This window comes from Lissotriton vulgaris, chromosome 10 (assembly GCF_964263255.1).
Source record: "Lissotriton vulgaris chromosome 10, aLisVul1.2, whole genome shotgun sequence".
NCBI lineage: Eukaryota > Metazoa > Chordata > Amphibia > Caudata > Salamandridae > Lissotriton > Lissotriton vulgaris.
In genome coordinates, this window is record NC_141698.1 from 360975206 (window position 1) to 360995033 (window position 19828).

Sequence of the window (19828 nt, forward strand, 5' to 3'; positions counted from 1 at the left end):
TTGTGCTCTATTTAATAGTTTTCTTGTAACTTATTTGAGCTAGTGTGTAGGTGTTACAAACAATTGCTCTGGTGTCATGTATAGGAGGGATCTTGAATGATTTCTGTTTTGTTACTGAGAACAAGGCTGATTCTTATTTTTCAGTTCTGTGATCCAATACATTAGCACATACTGAGGGATTATTTCAACAGAGAGAATCTTAAAACATTAAAAGAAAAACAACCTGAAATACTTTAAATCGTTTCTGTTTAGTTTTGGTTCTTACACTATGATAGAATGGTAGGAAAAAGTACAAAATAGAAAGTCCCTTTTAGATCTGTGCTTGTATAGGAGTGTACTGTGGCAAGAACGTATTCAAAGCTAACAGAAACACAAATCAATTATAACAGATGGCTGAACAAAGTGTGTATCAGTGAGAGAATGTCGGTCTCTCCTCAGAGTGCAGTGGGAAAAATAAAGTACTCTGACCACACTGCTGAACATCAAAAACAACTATTGCTAATTGCATTTTTTATGAAAAATAACGACTTTAAGTACCCTGTTGTTTTTAATGAAACATTACCACATAGATCCCATTGTTACATTATCAAATATAGATGAGAACTAAATTATAATATTGTATTCTCCCAAATTCAGAATATAAATGTTCGTGGTGCCTAAAAGGCTAACGTTTGAATTGTATGACCCCCTTTGATGAGAGCGCGGGAACTGGACGCATTTGCTGTAGTTGCAGTGGTATAATAATAGTATTTTCTTTGCCCTTCACTCTTGGGTAACCCTGGCTTTGTACTACAGTATCGTGGCCCAAGTCAACAGTTTCGAAAGGATTATCTACCTAACCCAATGTACTAACAGTGCATTTTTGAAAGGCTGTGATATTTCATTACTGGGAAGCCATTCCAAAAGTTGTTTTTACGAAACATTGCTGGTCATCGAAGACCAATTAGATGTACAAATCTCAATGTCATTGAGTTTAATTTTGATACTACATTGTAAAGAGTTGTGTGTCGAAAGGTCCTAAACAAGAGTTAGTACTTGCTAGAGAAGATTAATCCAGTTATACATTTAAGACCTATTTTAGGATTGCTGAGTGCGTGGCCTTATTATTAGAATATCCAGCTAGATTGCATTAATTAATTTTCACCAACCTTCTATACTTTTTCTAATTTACGGGAGCATTGAGGATCCACCTCATCTGTCCCACATAAAGCCGGGAGTCTGCAAAAAGCAGTTAACGGACTACCTACCACACGATCGGGAAGGACAGGAACAGATGGAGAGAAAGCATGTGATGCTTAAGCAAAGCAACATCCTTAAACTAGTTGTGGTTACTTTAGCACATTTAATGTTAATCTGAAAAGGAAGTCTAGTGTACAAGTCCTGGAATACAATCTGAGGACAGTTATTATATTTGAATAATATATTTTCCTTAATGATTCCATGACAAACCCAGGAGTATTTATAGGTTCAGATCCTTAGATATTCTTCCTCTAACTCCCACTCTCCTATATTCTTTCGGTGAAGATGGCAGCAGTTTCACTATCACCAAATTCTCCTAATGAATCTTTGTTTGGGAGTCCCTCAAACTGTATTTCCCACTACTTCTGCACCATCTTCTTTAGTAATTCACTGGTGAACAATGTACAGTTTAATTCATGATCTACAGCTCTAGCAGATACATCACTCAGGAACAGAGGGTAAACCCAAAATATATGCATGCTCCCGAACTACTACAAAAACATACACCTCACTCAGGAGTAAATTCAAGAACTAAATTACATACTCTATTGAGCTACTACCAGAAGAAACACTTCACTCAGAAATAGGGGGAAATCCTCCCTTCTAGATGTTTTTGTAGCAAAACCCAATCAGATTAGATGTTCGGGCTAAGCACCACTAAACGCTGAAACCCGATACCACAGATTTCTCAACAGATTAGCCACCTTGACTTCCAGTCGGGTCTTCACAAAAGTCTTAAAATAAATACAAAACTCCTGTAACGTACCACTGGGGTGACAGAACTGGAAACTCACCGGGAGCGTTGTGGGCCAACTTGTTTTTTGCTCCCACCACTAAACAACACCAATACTTGGAAAACGACTGCAGTGACTGCTTTCCAAAAACATAGACTCACGAATGCTTGAAGGCACGCTTCTTGCTTACAGTCTTTGCTCCTTAAAAACAAGCATCTTGGGAAGTGACATGGTGGCCTTCTCGTGAGATGGCACATAACCAGGAATTATGCAACTTCCAGTAGAGCAATTAGATCATATCTCTAGCATAACACGTTTGTACAAAAAACGTTTCATATAAGCCCAGTCTGAAGTAAGTTTCTAGCGCCTGACAGCAAGTTCCATTACAAACAGTGGAATTGGTCAGGGTCAGTAATGGCTAATGGAGACCTTCTGCTCCAAAATTGAAACGTTTGACTTTTGTTTCTCTCTGTTTAATTTAGAGCATTCCACTGTCAGTGTGTAGAATATTTTAATAACGTTATAGCACTTTAGCCAAAGGGCTATATTGGTCCTTAAAGAGACTCTACAACTCAGAAAGAGGGCCTATCATGATCAGGGAATGGTATATTAAATGATTAAACTCATAAAACACTGAAAGGTGCAGAACGTCTTTGTACTATTAGCAGAGCATGCTAAATACTGCAACATCTCTTCAATGTGGCTCTTAAAGAAATGCTTAAGATTTACTATAAAGTGCGGGCCGTTAGGGTACTCAGCAAGTTAGAAACACGAAAACATTAAATATAGCTATTGTTGTGTATTTTTTGCTTTGTTTCTGAGCCGAATGAAGGAAAGAGCATAACAAGGAGTAAGAGGTTGGTTATGAGGAGAAACCATGAATTCATCCTTGGTGATCCCACTCGTATGTCAAATATTTATAAATCTCTCCCACTTGTTTCCTTTAAGGCCACATGTCACTTTCACCCATTCAATTCAAGCTGATTTCTATACCTATGAGTTTGTCCATTTTCATAAAGGGAACATATTTCCCTGCAATATTACGCGGAAGACACTGTCTCTGTGGTGGATTAAGCATTTCAGATTCATATTCATCTGTAGATGTAGCATTACCAACGCAGGAAGTGCATTAAAGTATTTGCATATAATCAAAGGGCATTGTATATGTATTCATAATTGTTCCTTAATTTAGTGTACATCCCTAGAGCTGTTATAAATTACCTTCATTTGTTCATATCTGCAGCACAGTCCTAAAAATTGATGCTTCCGTCGTTTCACTCGGATTCTATTCCCTCTTTTGTTACACCATCTCTGATTCATCCATTAACAGACATTTTAACTCCTAGATTTTCTGGCACATCTTCTGACTTTTGAGGTTTCTGTTTGGGTGCTATCTTTTTAGGAGATTCAGAGAATTCATACCATTTTCCTTATAATGAACTGTCCAAAAATAAATCATAATCCAATACAAATTGACTACTAATGAATGAATCTAGACGATTGTAAAGCCAGTTCTGTTTATCCAAATGCACACCGTCCACCTGGTCTGTGTATGATGTTTAGCAATATTTATAATCCCTTGCTGATTAATTATTAAAATTTGATAACAAATTCCCCTCTCATCAACATTCATGGGATTTTAGAATATGGGGAGATGGAGGTTAAGATAAGAATTTAGCTCTTGCATCAGTGCCTGGTGCATCCGCTGAGATTGTTTCATTGGGATAAAGTGATTCCGTCACCTCAATTAAAATGCAACTCATAAATTTGGAACATCCTGAAAGATGAATTTGTTTGTGCCTCAGTGAATAGGCCATGGGATAAAGTATATAATGCATTAGTTTCCCTTCAGTCTCTTGTAAGGTAGTCCTTCCACCCCCTAGCTTTCCAATAGAAAAGAATATTCGGAACTTGGGGGTGAAGGGGTGCGTGGCGGGGATCAAATGGCACTGAAACCCAGAACCAGGGCGAATGTGTATATTCTACTTTTACAACCTTTAATGGCAGTGGTCTGTCATTTCTGAGGATTCTATGCATCTCAACAAACCTCAGTACGTTTGGGAAGTACATTACGGAACAAAATAGTGTTCAATGTATGAAAGCACAATTCAATTCCACAGCAATGATACATTATTTTGATAGCTTAAAAAAAGTGGAGCATCAATACACTTCAAAAATACATAGTTACTGAATACAGATTCTACCTCACACACCTGAGATTATGCACTGTGTACATTTTTTTGTTGCCTTCCCGCTAATTGGTTCCTGTCTTCCTCCCGGCCTTGTTTGTTGCCCAAGTGATTCTCTTCACCACAATCAACCACTCATTTCATGCTTTTCTGCAAATTATATAGTACTCCGAGATCACACTTTTTGTGCCCCATTTTGCAGTCACAAGGCATTTTATCTTACAAAGAAGGCCTTAAATGTTTACACCGTATAGATACGGAATCCACTTGCTATTCAGTGATTGGTTATATTTGTTGTGCCATTAAGGTCAGGAAGAATTACGCTTCATTCTAATTTGATTTTAAGGTACGTGTTGTATTTTATTTTTATTTTGTTGTGGAGTCCTCGCCTATTTTCTAATAACTGTGCGGCCCCTCTCTTGAGGCTTTTGCCTTCAGGTTCATATTGAGGGAGTCGCCCAGACTGCATAGCGCCAGATTTACAGCGTTCCGGATCTGCAACTCTGAATTACTTTTCTATGTGGAGTAATATTTTATGTGTGAAGAAACGTATTTTAATTTTTGTCTTAAGTAGCTTTCAAGGTTGCATAAGTAAATTTTCTATGCTTAACAGTATACAAATGCTGAAGGGGCCCGTATGGTCTTGGCAGTACTATTCCATTTGTGAACTCAACTTGTATATCAAATAGAAGGCATAGAGATCCACCACTTCTAGGTTGTTTTTCAGTTTTATGCAGTGACAAACCATTCCTTTTTGGAGGAAAGGCATGACTATACCACCTTCCTTAAGGCTGGTAGCGCCAAGAACAGCAGTCTGCTGTTGCGATGCCACACCTCAGGTTACTTTGGGTAAAATGGCCGTGAGCCTTGAATGTTGACACACAAACCGTTGGAATATTATGGGCTCATGGCTATTTAGGTATCTGGTCTCTGCAAACTCGCACAGAATTGATGCATCCTGAGTTAAGGTTACTTCTTTCTTCTCGGGGCTGAAATTGTAATATGGAGTATTTAATGTCACTATTACTGTCACCTGCCTGGGGCGCAGCACTGATAGTACGCGAATAGTGTAATGTGCTTGTGATTTGGTGAAGCGGCTCCTGCACTTTGAGTGGTTCTTTGTGTTCCGGTTACAGTAGTGACGCGGGCAGGTTTTCTATTACAAGGATTACCTTGTACACCATGGCCATTCGATCCACATTGGGTAATAACCTGAAACTTGCATACTGTAGCCACTGTGTAAGAAATGTCACAGCATGTGTATATCCGAAAGTAGTGCTTATATGATTTCCTTAATTCTGACCAAAATAGGAACTAGTGTTTTAGTAGCCAGATGTTTCAGATGTTCCATTTTGTGTTTCCTCTCCATGTACTGAAACAACACTTACGCAATTGTCTGTACATTTTCTTTTCATAAATACTCCTAGTGCCACTCAGAAGCTGTGTCGTAGAACTAGTCCATAAGCCTTCATTCATTTACCATTTTTGTCTGTGCACATCCTCAACTGTTGGGATCACAGCAAACTAAATGACATCTGAAATTGGGGGGGGCGGACAAGCAACCCCCTCCAGCTTAACAAGATGAAGAAACCCTTTTCTCCCACTACTTTTTTTTATTCTCTTAAATAGAATGGGGAGCTACAATGGTATGAACACAAGAATCACTGCAATCTGCCATCTCTGTTTAAGTCTTCACTCTTCCTTCCTTCATACTTATGAGAATACTAAGGGGGAGGCAGCAACCAAAACCTCACAATGTTCACCTCAATATATTCTTCACTCTGGCTCTTCCAAACTGAACTTCAGCTCTGCAGCAGACGCGCCATAGGCAGTGCTTACCAATTACTTTTGGCATTCTTCTAAATGGCTTCCTTAAGGGTCGCATCCAGAAGAATGTGCCATCGGTAAGACTATAATTGCATGGCATGTATGCCTTCAAGAGATGGGTTGCCCCATAAGTGTAACATTCCATGATGACGGATACTGACAGGCAGTGTAGTACTTGTGAGTCACATTTCCTTAGTGATCACAACTGAGGTTGCGTGGTGTTCCATTTAGAATCCAAGAGCCCCCCTGACATTGAAGTTATGAAGGGCTCTTTTAGCATCTGCTGAAGGTTTTTAAAAGAAACCAGAATATTATCCATAAGGTTGTGAAAATGTGGTAAGATCCTTGGCTAACAATGGAGGAGTTTGTAAGAAGTACTTTGGAAATGAAGAACTCGTTCTAATCTGCTTCCCCACGTTCCATCATGTAGGTCATATTCAGTGGACTGCGTATCCTCCTGCCTTATGACTCGGAGCTTCATGGTGAATGTTGCTCAGAATTTCATGAGCAGTCGTTCTTACATATTTAGGGTGTCAGACAGGTTACCCTGAAACTCCTTTGTAATAGCAGGACGACTAGATGTCACCGCATTGTCGATTTCTTCTCACACAGTGAATGCTTGAATCATTTGGGATTATCATAGAACATCTAATAGACAATTTCTCAACGAGCTATACTCTAGAATGTTTTACTCTACAGCACTGTGAGTTATAGGGTATTTTTTGAGTTGCTGTTGAGAGATCCGTAGTGTTCTGTAAATGTCCCCTTTCCTACAGGACGCACTAGGTCGTATCACGCTCTACTGAGCATTCCGACTCTCCGGAGTATGAAGTTAGAACATCCAGTATTTCTTCGAGAAACATGCAAGCTGTTGCCATGAACAAGAAAATGTGTTTTTTATGTGGCAATAAGGCTGCTCGTAGTGTTTTACTCCCCCTATATTATTTTACACCTGCTAGAAGATAAAAATCCTAGACATTTTGCAGGCCTCTGTGACGCTCAGCCTTCTCATGGAAAAGGTTATTGTGGGTGGTTAGCTCGCATGTCTTGTGTTCTCCAGGGTTTAACATGACCACGACCTGTAAATTCATGAAATTGCTGTTATGTCACCTGTCACTTGTTAAGAGAGGTCAAGAAAGATGATCTCTGTCAAGGAGCGAGTACCTTATGATCCTGATAGAAGATTGGTTGGCAGTTGATTGAAGTCCATTGCTGTTGCTAGTTACACAGTAACAAAACACTCTTCCAAGTGGCAGAGGCCTAGACTAAACTATTTTAGTCAACGTAGAACACATCTGGGAGGAAGTCACTGCCAAGCAGTGGCACCTGTGATTGAGAGCACCAGGTTCAAGAACTCCTCACTTCTGGCCTGGTTACCTTTGACATTCCTGCTTTTATACTTGCCTGGTTGTTGGGCTTGCTTCTTTGACACACATTAGCCATGGTTAAGCGGCTGACTGATTCCTGACTGGGGTTCTGTTCAGGCTGCTTCATACCAGTTGCCCCTGGAGCCTTATTACCGGACAGCTGCCAGTTACATTGATCTTGTGTTTCCAGTGATTGTCACTGGTTCCCAGCTGTGACCTCCCACACCCAATCTGCACTGGTGCTACCATTACAATTGTTCATTAGGCCAAACTGGCATAGCAAAGTTTCTATAGTCCAAATGATGGCCTTCCCAGAGCCACATAAATTGATAACCTGCCTCCTAGCTTGAGAAGGACCTTCTTTGCATTAAAAAGGATGTCTGATGCTACACAAATGCAAAGAACATAACATATGTAATTCTTGTCATAAGGCCCCAGTCGCAAAGCTATTTGCATGTGTGTTTAGCTTACTCGTCCATTAAGCCTTTTTTATATGTAAAACTATTTTTGGAATTAATAAAAGTTGGTTTAACACTTGTTAATTTGTAAAAGGATATACTCAGATTAAGAGTGCATTGTGCTTACATGTATGTCCAGGTGCGGAAAAGGGACGTTTCGTAGCGGAAATACTAAAAGTGTGTTAAGCGTATAGTGTTCACAGACTTTTCCCTCTGACCCATTTCCCTCCTGGAAAAATTGTGATTTACTCCTGGTAGGGATAGGTTTGGAGAAGGGGGCTTCATCATGGTGAAAAAATATTTTCTCAGAAGAGATTAAAAAAAAAAAAAAAGTAGATGTGCGCATGTTGTGCAACTGTGTATTTAGTACAGGTGCTCATATGGGGAAATAAAACATAATAGTAACAATTGTAAAATCACATAAATGTTTAAAGATGTTTCTAAGATATGAATTCCCAAAGTGAGTAAATCGCTGTTCATAAACCTGCGCCCGTAGATGCCTCATTTTTTTCAGACTTGGGCCCATAGTCACACTCTTTCAGTAAGAGGTGCACTTCCCTTCAATCCACTCACCGTTGTTAGGCTTGTTTCAGTCCGGCAGCGAATTTACTCTTTGTATGTGCCTTCACTACCCTTGGTCAATACTCAATTTTGCTTTCCTGTTTGCTTTCTCCATTTTAACCGTGTTATTCAGCTTCCCTCACATCTTTTACACTTTACTGTTCTAAATTGTGCTAGCAATTATATCGTAGTTATGCTATATTGATAATTGAGTATCCTTGCCTTTTCCTCTTTTGTCTCCCCTCCATTTTTACCTCTATTACCTTATCAGTTTGCATACCAATTTCTTGTGTTAACGTTGTCCTATTATACTGTATTGCAACTTATCTTGCATCAATAAAATTTCTCTTAAACTTAAAAAATACTCACTTTTGTAAAATAATTACATTTCTTAAAACACTTCACAAACCTTTCACCCTCGCCCTTCCACATTCTGCGTAAATATATTTTTCCTCATTTTGAATGGATTCACTGCCTCATCAGCATTGATCTGGGGATTTTTCAAATCTCAACGTAACTCATACTTCCTACTGTTATTAAGGCCCATTTACCACGCGTTCTGTAACACTTTACCATTGGTATAGTGAATTCCCATCACATGTAGAAAAAGAAATTATCTCATGCGACCAGCAGAAGTATGGTGGTAATTGTGTGGTGAAAAAGTGCGGAAGTGAGTAGTACGGGTGTTAATACTGTACTCTGTTTCAGTGTTAACAGCATTGCGCCTTACGGCTGGGGCACTTACCTCAGAATCACCTTGCCTTTGTTAATGCCCCTCAGCCCATCTTCTCACTGGTGCCTTCAATTCATTTATTTATTTATTTATAAAGTTTTATATAACGCGCACTTGATCCCGAAGGATATCAGAGCGCTTTACAATTTGAGGCAAAGGCAGCAAATCAGAACATTAGTCGGGGAAGCATTGTTAGTTTTTCCATGCAGCAGTCATAAACTATACTGAAATATTGTTCGAAAGATAGTTTTGGTCCTGTGACTGCGATATTTCTTTCCCCTGCATCCTAAGTACCTTCTTATCAATATTAATCATGTAAGTAATGGGGCACAATTTACCCTTCATCAGACAACACAGCTTCGTCAGGATAGCTCTAGTTTCATTTTTACACCATTGTGATATTTTGGAGTTCTCACCTACTCCTAGGTGTTGCCAGAAGCAAAGTAGGGCCATACCCAACCACTTAAGCTGGCAACCCCATTCTTGTGTACCCAACACCTTCATTTAATGTTTGAATGGATTCTTTCCTGTCACTTTTTCTGTGTTGTAGTTTTGGATTCACAGTGCAACTGTGGACAGGGCCAGCTTTAGGGCAGTGCGACCGGCGCGGCAGCACCTGGCTCTGAGCACAGGGGGAGATATGTTTCAATAATAACTTATGGGTTTAGCAGCACCTGCTGCAGAGTTCCTTGTGTGTCTAGCAGTTTTCAGGTAGCAATACAAATGTCAAGATAACTCTGGTGATTAATGTTCCTGCTGGAGAGAGAGGTGGAGTTGTGTCTAGTGTCAGTTTTAATTCATGAAGTAGTGCAGAGGGTTAGTATGAATGCTGCAAAGAACTGGTACCATGCAGATCTCAGAACTGGATTGATGTGGTTCGCTTAGCGGGCTACTCATTTTGTTAATTTCAATTCATAAGATATAGTCCTCATATAGCACAGTGACCTATGAGCTGTCGTCAAAGAGATGCATGCACACCATGTTATAGGTTAGAACGCTATGTTTTTCCCCAGTCTTTCATTATGCTAATGTTGCTAAAAAAGCGTAGTTTAGGTAGAAATACATTCTTATTGGTAAAGCAAACCCCAGCCACTGTGGTACGTTTTAAATGCTGGTTTTGTGCTTCGCCAGACCAAACAATCTTAAAATATAGTGCCTACTGGTATGGATGACACGTGATTGCTACACCTTGTAATCCTCATAGTTTTAGGTAGCATTTCCTATAGAGTGACTTACACATGTAGATTCATTGTCTCTGTGTATGTGATGTAAAGTGCTCTGGCACCCTTTATTGGTATGGGTAGCGCTAACAAAACGAATGAAATGCATGTGAGAGAGGGGCTATAGAGAGGTTGGGGCAGTGTTGGAGGGTGGTAGTGAGGGAATCAGTGGAGAAGGTAGGGGTAAAAAAGATGGTTGCTCTGGGCTCAACCAATGCTAAAGCCGGCCCTACTTGTGGTAACCTTTCATGGCACAGGCTTCTTAACAAAGAAATGGGCCTGGCAATTATTAATCTTTTCAATTATTTTAATACAAATTATTCATGATAACCGGTCCTTTGTATTAGCTATTTGTTGAAGGGCTCAGATACTAAAGTGCCTAGGCTTTGTTTTGCTTTTACGCCACTGGACGTATTTTGTGGTTGGTGCCCCAGTTGCCTGGGAGGGTGGATGCCACGGTTCTGTGATCCTGTGGGTTCTGATCAATGACACATTTCTTTATTTTGGCTGGTGTATTTTTCCCTTTATATCTCTGTAATTAATGTTGATCTGCGAGTTGCTTGTGGGTTTCTTACAGATCGTAATTAGTATTCATTGCTTGTGCTCACTGTCCTGCCCCCTTGCTGTCCTGCTGTTGCTTGTGCTTGCTCCCCTGCTCCCGTTGCTCCTGCCCCCCTCGTTGCTCGTGCTTGCTGTCCTCCCCCCTCGTTGCTTGTGCTTGCTTCCCTGCCCCCGTTGCTTGTGCTCGCTGTCCTGTTGTGCTTGCTGTCCTCCCCCCCTCGTTGCTTGTGTTTGCTCCCCTGCCCCCCGTTGCTTGTGCTTGCTGTCCTGCCCCCCTCGTTGCTCGTGCTTGCTGTCCTCACCCCTCGTTGCTTGTGCTTGCTCCCCTGCCCCTCTGTTGCTTGTGCTCGCTGTCCTGTCCCCCCTTGCAGTCCTGCCCCCCCTCGTTGCTCGTGCTTGCTGTCCTCCCCCCCTCGTTGCTTGTGCTTGCTCCCCTGCCCCGTTGCTTGTGCTCACTGTCCTGCCCCCCTTGCTGTCCTGCCCCCCTCGTTGCTCTTGCTTGCTGTCCTCCCCCCTCGTTACTTGTGCTTGCTCCCCTGCCTCTGTTGCTTGTGCTCGCTGTCCTGCCCCCTCTTGCTGTCCTGCCGTTGCTTGTGCTTGCTCCCCTGCCCCACCCCCGTTGCTTGTGCTTGCTCCCCTGACCCCGTTGCTCGTGCTTGCTGTCCTGCCCCCATCATTGCTTGTGCTTGCTGTCCTCCCCCCTCGTTGCTTGTGCTTGCTCCCCTGCCCCCGTTGCTGGTGCTCGCTGTCCTGTCGTGCTTGCTGTCCCCCCCTCGTTGCTTGTGCTTGCTCCCCTGCCCCCACGTTGCTTGTTGTCCTGCCCCCCTCGTTGCTCGTGCTTGCTGTCCTTCCCCCTTGTTGCTTGTGCTTGCTCCCCTGCCCCCCGTTGCTTGTGCTCGCTGTCCTGCCCCCTTGCTGTCCTGCCCCCCCTCATTGCTCGTGCTTGCTGTCCTCCCCCCCTCGTTGCTTGTGCTTGCTCCCCTGTCCCTGTTGCTTGTGCTCGCTGTCCTGCCCCCCTCGTTGCTCGTGCTTGCTGTCCTCCCCCCCTTGTTGCTTGTGCTTGCTCCCCTGCCCCCCTGTTACTTGTGCTCGCTGTCCTGCCCCCCTTGCTGTCCTGCCGTTGCTCGTGCTTGCTCCCCTGCCCCCTCCTGTTGCTCGTGCTTGCTATCCTGCCCCCCCTTGTTGCTTGTCCTTGCTGTCCTATCACCCCCTCGTTGTTTGTGCTTGCTCCCCTGCACCCCCTCGTTGCTTGTGCTTGTTGTCCTACCCCCCTTGGCGCTTGTGCTTGCTGTCCTGCCCCCCTCGTTGCTTGTGCTTGCTCCCCTACCCCCCTCGTTGCTTGTTCTTGTTCCCCTACACCCCCTCGTTGCTCGTGCTTGCTCCCCTGCCCCCCTCGTTGCTTGTGCTTGCTCCCCTGCCCCCCGTTGCTTGTGCTTGCTGTCCTGCCCTGCCCCCTCGTTGCTCGTGCTTGCTGTCCTCCCCCGTTGCTTGTGCTTGCTCCCCTACCCCCCTCGTTGCTTGTGCTTGCTCCCCTACCCCCTTTGTTGCTCGTGCTTGCTCCCCTGCCCCCTCGTTGCTTGTGCTTGCTCCCCTGCCCCCCGCTGCTTATGCTTGCTGTCCTGCCCCCCTCGTTGCTCGTGCTTGCTGTCCTCCCCCCTCGTTGCTTGTGCTTGCTCCCCTGCTCCCCCGTTGCTCGTGCTTGCTGTCCTGCCCCCTCGTTGCTTGTGCTTGCTCCCCTGCGCCCCCTCGTTGCTTGTGCTTGCTATCCTGCCCCCCTTGTTGCTCGTGCTTGCTATCCCTCCCCCCGTTGCTTGTGCTTGCTGTCCTGCCCCCTTGTTGCTTGTGCTTGCTCTCCTGCCCTGCTATTGGCATTGTAAATGACAATGCCATTTATTTATGTTTTAAAAAAAACATAAATAAAAATAATGTCACAAACAATGCCAATAGCTCTAACTTTAAAAATGCAGAGACTATTGCATTGTAAATGCTTGTTTTTCTTTGACTCAATAATTAAGGGTGATCTGAAAATCCCTCCCAGGTCCCTGCATAATTTCGCTATGTGTATGGGTTTAGCCAGACAAAACATGAGTAATTCTGAATAGTTAAAGGTTCAGCTATGTTTAGTCTATAATCTGTGGTTTTCAGGTCGACTTTTCCTGTGTGCGCCGAAACATGTTGACAGTAATTAATTATGTTTCGATTTCTACCTCTTGGTCTGTGCAGAAATGATGTAGAATAGCAGTTCTTAAGTCCCAATGAATCACTAATGGAAACTGGGGACCCCGCCTAAGCACTTTTTATGATTTGGACATGAAAATAATTCTCGAAATATAGAAACAAGTATACTTTAAGTACATTTATAAATTATGAAACATTCAGTTGAATTCACAAACAAAAAAATAAACAAAATCGAAATTTTAGTTTTTGGGGGGGAAGTTAGAACTTTTCAGAATCTGGTTGTATTTCTAAAAGACTAAGCTATATGTTAGATTTGCATATCACTTTGCATGTTTTTTGCTCCTAAAGTATGCTCTCTCTGCATTGAGTACTCTAGCCGTACTAAATTCTGTTTGCTGGAAATGTGGTGACCCCACGAACAAGCTTAGGACGCCGGCTCATTTTAGCCTCACAATTCTTTCACACTTAGGAAGCATTTCACATTTTTTAATTTTCAGTTTTGTGTTTTTATATGTATAATCTACTAATATTATTTTATTTTGTAAACATTCACAGACCCCATTGCAGGCGCAACGTAAGAATGACTGGTCTATAATGTTTTTGTTACTAAACAGTACAGGTAAATGATATTATGATTAGTAATATAGAGGCTTATGTAAATTATCATCCTTACTTCCTGACACCTATAGCATTAAAGGTAAGAGTAGTGAGAAGTATCCCACCTGAATACCCCTCTGCACTCTTGGCACTTCAAAGGTGTGCAGCATATCTCCAACATATGTATCCCCTATCCATTTATAGCCAGACTCAGTCACACCAACTGCCCTAGTCTTCACCTGCAATTTACTGAAATCTCAGGGTCCAGATTTCAGAGCCAAAGATGAAAAAGGGAGCTCTTCATATAATCTTTATAGATGGCTAGTCCCATATTTTGTGACATCAGAGACATGCGATAAGAAACCCTCTGACCTGCTTGCAGCAGGTCAAAAAAATATCCAAGCTACCCTAACAGTGTTTCTCTCTTCTTGGAGTATCATCAAGCCATCAGGCAGGTGTAATCGGGATGTCAAGTCGGGTAGGCCAAGTTGATCACTTTTACTTGCCAGTTTCAATGTAGCTTCTTTAACTTACCTTGTCATCTTCACAGTTGTCATGTACTATCTTTAACAATATTCCAATTCAAGATCTCTGTCTATCTATGGATATCTGTAATGAATTCCTCATGACATCACTCATGAAAATGTAGTCTCACTCATGCCCCCTTTCTGACTGCTGCCACACTGCATCAGCCTTTAAGTCTCAGGCCAGACAATTTTAAAATAAGCATCATATAGAGGACATTAATGGGAGAAATGATATTCTTTTTGTGCCTTTAATAAAATTGTGATTTTTTTCATCATATTAGTTAGGGAAAAAACTCAATTTATTTGTTATGGCATAAGTTTAAATAGCAGCTGATCATACCTGGTGATTCATTTACAATAACATATTTTGAATATTTACTATTTAATATTCTGAAGACCGCTCCTCCTCCGAAATTCTTTTGTAGCCAATGTCCCCTAACAGTGTGGGCCCCAGGATGTGAAGAGCCAGTTCTAGCTTCAACATAGAAGGTAGGCATAATGTCTTGCAATTCAGGTTAGACGAGCAACTTTTTAAAATTGATACAATCTCAAATGAAGTCAATTGTGCGGTGGTAAAATATTTGTTTTGGTCTATGTAAATTATGAGCTGGATTAGCTGCATTTGTTTGAATTGATTGAGCCAAGAAATAGCCGTTAAAGTGGTTTATTTGCTGTGACTAATGAAGTGGTCTTGAGTAAACCTGCTAGTAAGAAAGTTTGCATCATCATCAAATAGTGAAGATATGAACTTAATTGCGGTATTTTCTTGCACGAAGCAAATATTGGGTTATTGGTAGCCGAGAGGCAGTACCGTTTAAACAGCAGATCAAAGTTGCAGTCAGTATTCAACCACTATGATGTCATTCTTACTACCTGGGAATTATAAAAGGCATACTCTCCTGAGGGGAGTTGAGGTTATGGGCAGCAATCTAAAGGTAACCAAGCAGGCTAGTATTGGGGGTCTTTTTCAAGTTATTGAAAGGAAGAAAATAGGATCGCATGCAGATTCTGTGCCCAACTTGGTGCAAGTGTTTTTTGTGAATAAATACGATCATTTAATTTGAGTAAGGATAAATCTTTTTCACTGGAATTTAAGAGTGTTTCAGGAAAGCACACGATACAAATCGGCTCTGCCAGCTCTTTACAATAATCCTAAAATGATACATTGTTGTGTAAATAGCAACAACTCACAAATCATGTGAAGCATTTATAGCAGATGATCATTTTACTTTGATCAGTTGTGCTCTTTTCATAGGTCATTGATAGATGAAATAGTGAGTTTGCCTCGTTGAAATTTAACCTGCGGCTTGCATGTCTCACAAAATTGTCTGTTCTAGGAACTTTATTCACTTGAAAATATGTTGCTTCTGTACTCCATCTGGTATCCACCATGAGAAGGAATTGCTTTCCCAAATCTCCAGTCAAGGACTGTCTTCGAATTCTTTTGACTTACTCATCTGGTACCTGTGTTTTCCTTTCAGCCTGAGACATGCTCTTTATTTATATTTTAGTGAAAACCTTATCCCCAAAGGAAATCAAGTGTTGTACAAAGGTTAGGTGAATTAGACGGAGTAAAACATGACGTTCATTAATTGATGAAAGCAAACCTGAGTAAAAGGGCTATAGGTGAGAGTATTTGATTAATCGGGAATACTTAAAAAAGGAAACCGATGAAGTAGCACGGCCAGAGAGCCTTTTAGTAAGTATGGCACGTATAAGCATGGTTTGACGATTCAAGGGAGATCAGTGTCTCAGGATCAGGATAAAGCTTTGTTAGACAGTCTTGACTTTGGATGTGTTTGTTCCAAGATAAGAGCTACTGTAAAGGATGAGATTGTCATTGAAGGTCTTCAGATCAATGGCTGGAATGGTGGTCTTCCTAAGGAAATTGTTAGCTGTAATGTTAGCGTAGTTAAGCATGTCTAGAAAGCTGTGGTCAGGGCTAGGTACACTTTCAGTTTTTTTAGATGTGATAAGCAGATTTATTTAATGCAAATCTGCCTTTCTCCGGAACAAACTCTGTATATGGTGCACTAAAAAAGAAACATGCAAGCAGCTGATGGCTGTCCTGCAACAATCCACTGTTCCCTGCGATAATGGATGGCTCATATGCGAGACCTGGGAAGAATATGCTACAGCTTTACTGAGTGGCTAGTAGCCGCTTATGAAAATGGGTCTAACACAGAGACCTAGTCTATTCTCTTAGTAGGAAGGTCCATTAGATTTTTGAGAAGACGTGTTTCAGTAGTCCTGATTGGCTGCCCTTTCAGCCAATGTTTTAGGGTCATTGTGATTGGCCTCCTGTCAGGCAGGCAGAGTAGCTGCAGGTAGCCATGTCTTGCTGGACTGTGTTTTGCACTCCATAGAGGCACGTGGAGACCAAGGGCCATATGTATCATAGTTCCGTTTTACGATTTCGAAATAGCGATTTTTAAGGAATCGCTATTTAGAAATCGCAAAACGGTGTGTATGTAAAAAATCGAATTTTTTTGCGATTCCTTAATCTTCCTTATTTGCGAATTCACAAGTTGCGTATTCGCAAATAAGGAATCATTTCTCATTCATTCCTATGGGCCAGGAGGCCCATAGGAATGATTGTGAAATGCATTTCATTTAGCGGATCGCAATTTGCTAATCGCAAAATGAGATTGCTTTCAAGGGTGCAGGGGTGTCTCAAGGACACCCTGCTGCACCCCTGAAATCAGCATGTGTGTGCATATGACGTACATACATGACCTATTGGCATGTATGTGCGTCACATGCCACATTCAAAAATGCCAATTTGTGCATTTTGACAAGAAATCGCAAATTACCACCAATTGAAAGTTGATGGTAAATTGCGATTTCTTAAGCTTAATTCGCTATAGAAAAATGCTTCATATATAGCATTTAAGGAATCGCAAAATTGCGATTCCTTAAATGCTATAGCAAAATAAGGAATCGCAAATTTATGCGATTCCTTATGATGCGATTTTTTAATACATATCAAAAAATGCAAAACAGCCTTTTGCGATTCGCAAAGGCCGGAATTCGCCGAATTCCGGCCTTTGCGAATCGAAAAAGGCTTGATACATATGGCCCCAAACTCTTTAAGTTTATCTGTGCTCAGGTACAGAATCCTCACTTTTCTATAGCCCAACCACAAAGTAGACGCTGCAAATTTTGAAAACAAATTCCACACCCCAGGCAGCCTAAAAAAAGGCCGTTTTCATCATGTTTGTCAAAGATTTGTAACACGACCTACCCGTTGTGATTTTTTGGGTGCTTGACTGTAGAATTGTAGTAGAGTGGATTTTAGTCGTGTTGATTGTGTCTATCGTACTTCAGTCCATGTTTATCTTGCTTCCATCCACTTAGATTAGTTTTAAAATGTCCTTTTCTTTAAGGTGTCTCAATGATCTAAAGTGTATAGAGGTTCATCTTTTTTGTCATACCAACTGTTTTGTCCTTATTGGCCGCATCAAGGGACAGAGGTTTTAGGTTTTGGTTTTGAGTGGTATATCTCAACCTTTGGTGCGTTATAGGGTCCAACAGAGTGTGGATCACAAAGAAAAATGAACTAAAGGTCATGAAAATCAGTTTCTATGGAGTACAAATTTAAATTAATAATTTAAGATTGCAGACAACATGAAAAAGCGACAGGCGTTTAGGCATTGAACAGTACCAGAGCACCCCCATAGCAAACACAGGAACAATGTGTTTTTTTTTCAGAATACCGATACTTAGGTAAACTGAATATGTGTGATTTCAGGAGGTGGCAGAATTTCAGTAAGTTATTGTTCGCCCTGCCTGTAACATGAAGAGCAGGCTTCCGTAATTATATTGCAGCAACGAAAACCTGTGCCAATATTCTCAGTTTTTTGAGTCAAACTGATATCCAGCACTGTATTAAACAGTTTTTTGGTATGCATGTCCAGGAGTATGGTTCAGGAAGGATGATGGGCACAGTACATTGTTACCTTCCTTACATATGTTATGGATCAGGTGCACAGTACAACCTGGTTTAGAGTTTGACAGGTGAATTTTCCCTCTGATATTTTGTTAAATACTTATTCTTAGCTCTGCATTGCTACAACAGGGGTTCTCTACCAGTGATGGATTATGGCATCCTATAAGTTAACCGGAGGTGATATCTTTGGTAGAAAATCTCTCTCTCTGCTGGTAAGATTCCAGGCCGATACAGAAAAGGGGGTGGTGATGAATAGAGTGTCTGAATTAAGCAGACCACTCTTACCCAGTCAAGAGATCAGGGCTTAATCCATCACCGTTTTTTAGCTCACTGCATCACCCCAGTTCAGAACCTGGCTATATGCAAATTAGCCTGACCCCGTGCCTCATGGGAACAGGGTAGACCAAACTACCAAGCCAATTCTTCACTGGTAAGGAGACAAGCTTCCGGGGACCGGTTTCTGGCATTTCAGCCGTTGTTGGCCCGGCTTGCTTGAATCCTGGTGGTGCAGTGAGCAAGGGACTCATGTCTGAGTATACCCTGCCACACCTGTAGTGGCCAAAATCGATACAGAAAAGGGGGTGGTGATGAACAGAGTGTCTGAATTAAGCAGACCACTCTTACCCAGTCAAGAGATCAGGGCTTAATCCATCACCGTTTTTTAGCTCACTGCATCACCCCAGTTCAGAACCCGGCTATATGCAAATTAGCCTGACCCCGTGCCTCATGGGAACAGGGTAGACCAAACTACCAAGCCAATTCTTCACTGGTAAGGAGACAAGCTTCCGGGGACCAGTTTCTGGCATTTCAGCCGTCGTCGGCCCGGCTTGCTTGAATCCTGGTGGTGCAGTGAGCAAGGGACTCATGTCTGAGTATACCCTGCCACTCCTGTAGTGGCCAAAATCGATACAGAAAAGGGGGTGGTGATGAACAGAGTGTCTGAATTAAGCAGACCACTCTTACCCAGTCAAGAGATCAGGACTTAATCCATCACCGTTTTTTAGCTCACTGCATCACCCCAGTTCAGAACCTGGCTATATGCAAATTAGCCTGACCCCTTGCCTCATGGGAACAGGGTAGACCAAACTACCAAGCCAATTCTTCACTGGTAAGGAGACAAGCTTCCGGGGACCGGTTTCTGGCATTTCAGCCGTCGTCGGCCCGGCTTGCTTGAATCCTGGTGGTGCAGTGAGCAAGGGACTCATGTCTGAGTATACCCTGCCACACCTGTAGTGGCCAATATCGATACAGAAAAGGGGGTGGTGATGAACAGAGTGTCTGAATTAAGCAGACCACTCTTACCCAGTCAAGAGATCAGGGCTTTATCCATCACCGTTTTTTAGCTCACTGCATCACCCCAGTTCAGAACCTGGCTATATGCAAATTAGCCTGACCCCTTGCCTCATGGGAACAGGATAGACCAAACTACCAAGCCAATTCTTCACTGGTAAGGAGACAAGCTTCTGGGGACCGGTTTCTGGCATTTCAGCCGTCGTCTGCCCGGCTTGCTTGAATCCTGGTGGTGCAGTGAGCAAGGGACTCATGTCTGAGTATACCCTGCCACACCTGTAGTGGCCAAAATCGATACAGAAAAGGGGGTGGTGATGAACAGAGTGTCTGAATTAAGCAGACCACTCTTACCCAGTCAAGAGATCAGGGCTTAATCCATCACCGTTTTTTAGCTCACT

At 42.2% G+C, this 19828-nt stretch overlaps 1 protein-coding gene across 2 annotated transcripts in view; it reads left to right on the forward strand.

Annotated features, from left to right (window-relative positions):
• NPRL3 (NPR3 like, GATOR1 complex subunit) overlaps positions 1-19828 on the forward strand; it is a 426334-nt gene that overhangs the window by 303065 nt on the left and 103441 nt on the right. The gene's annotated exons all lie outside the window — the stretch shown is intronic.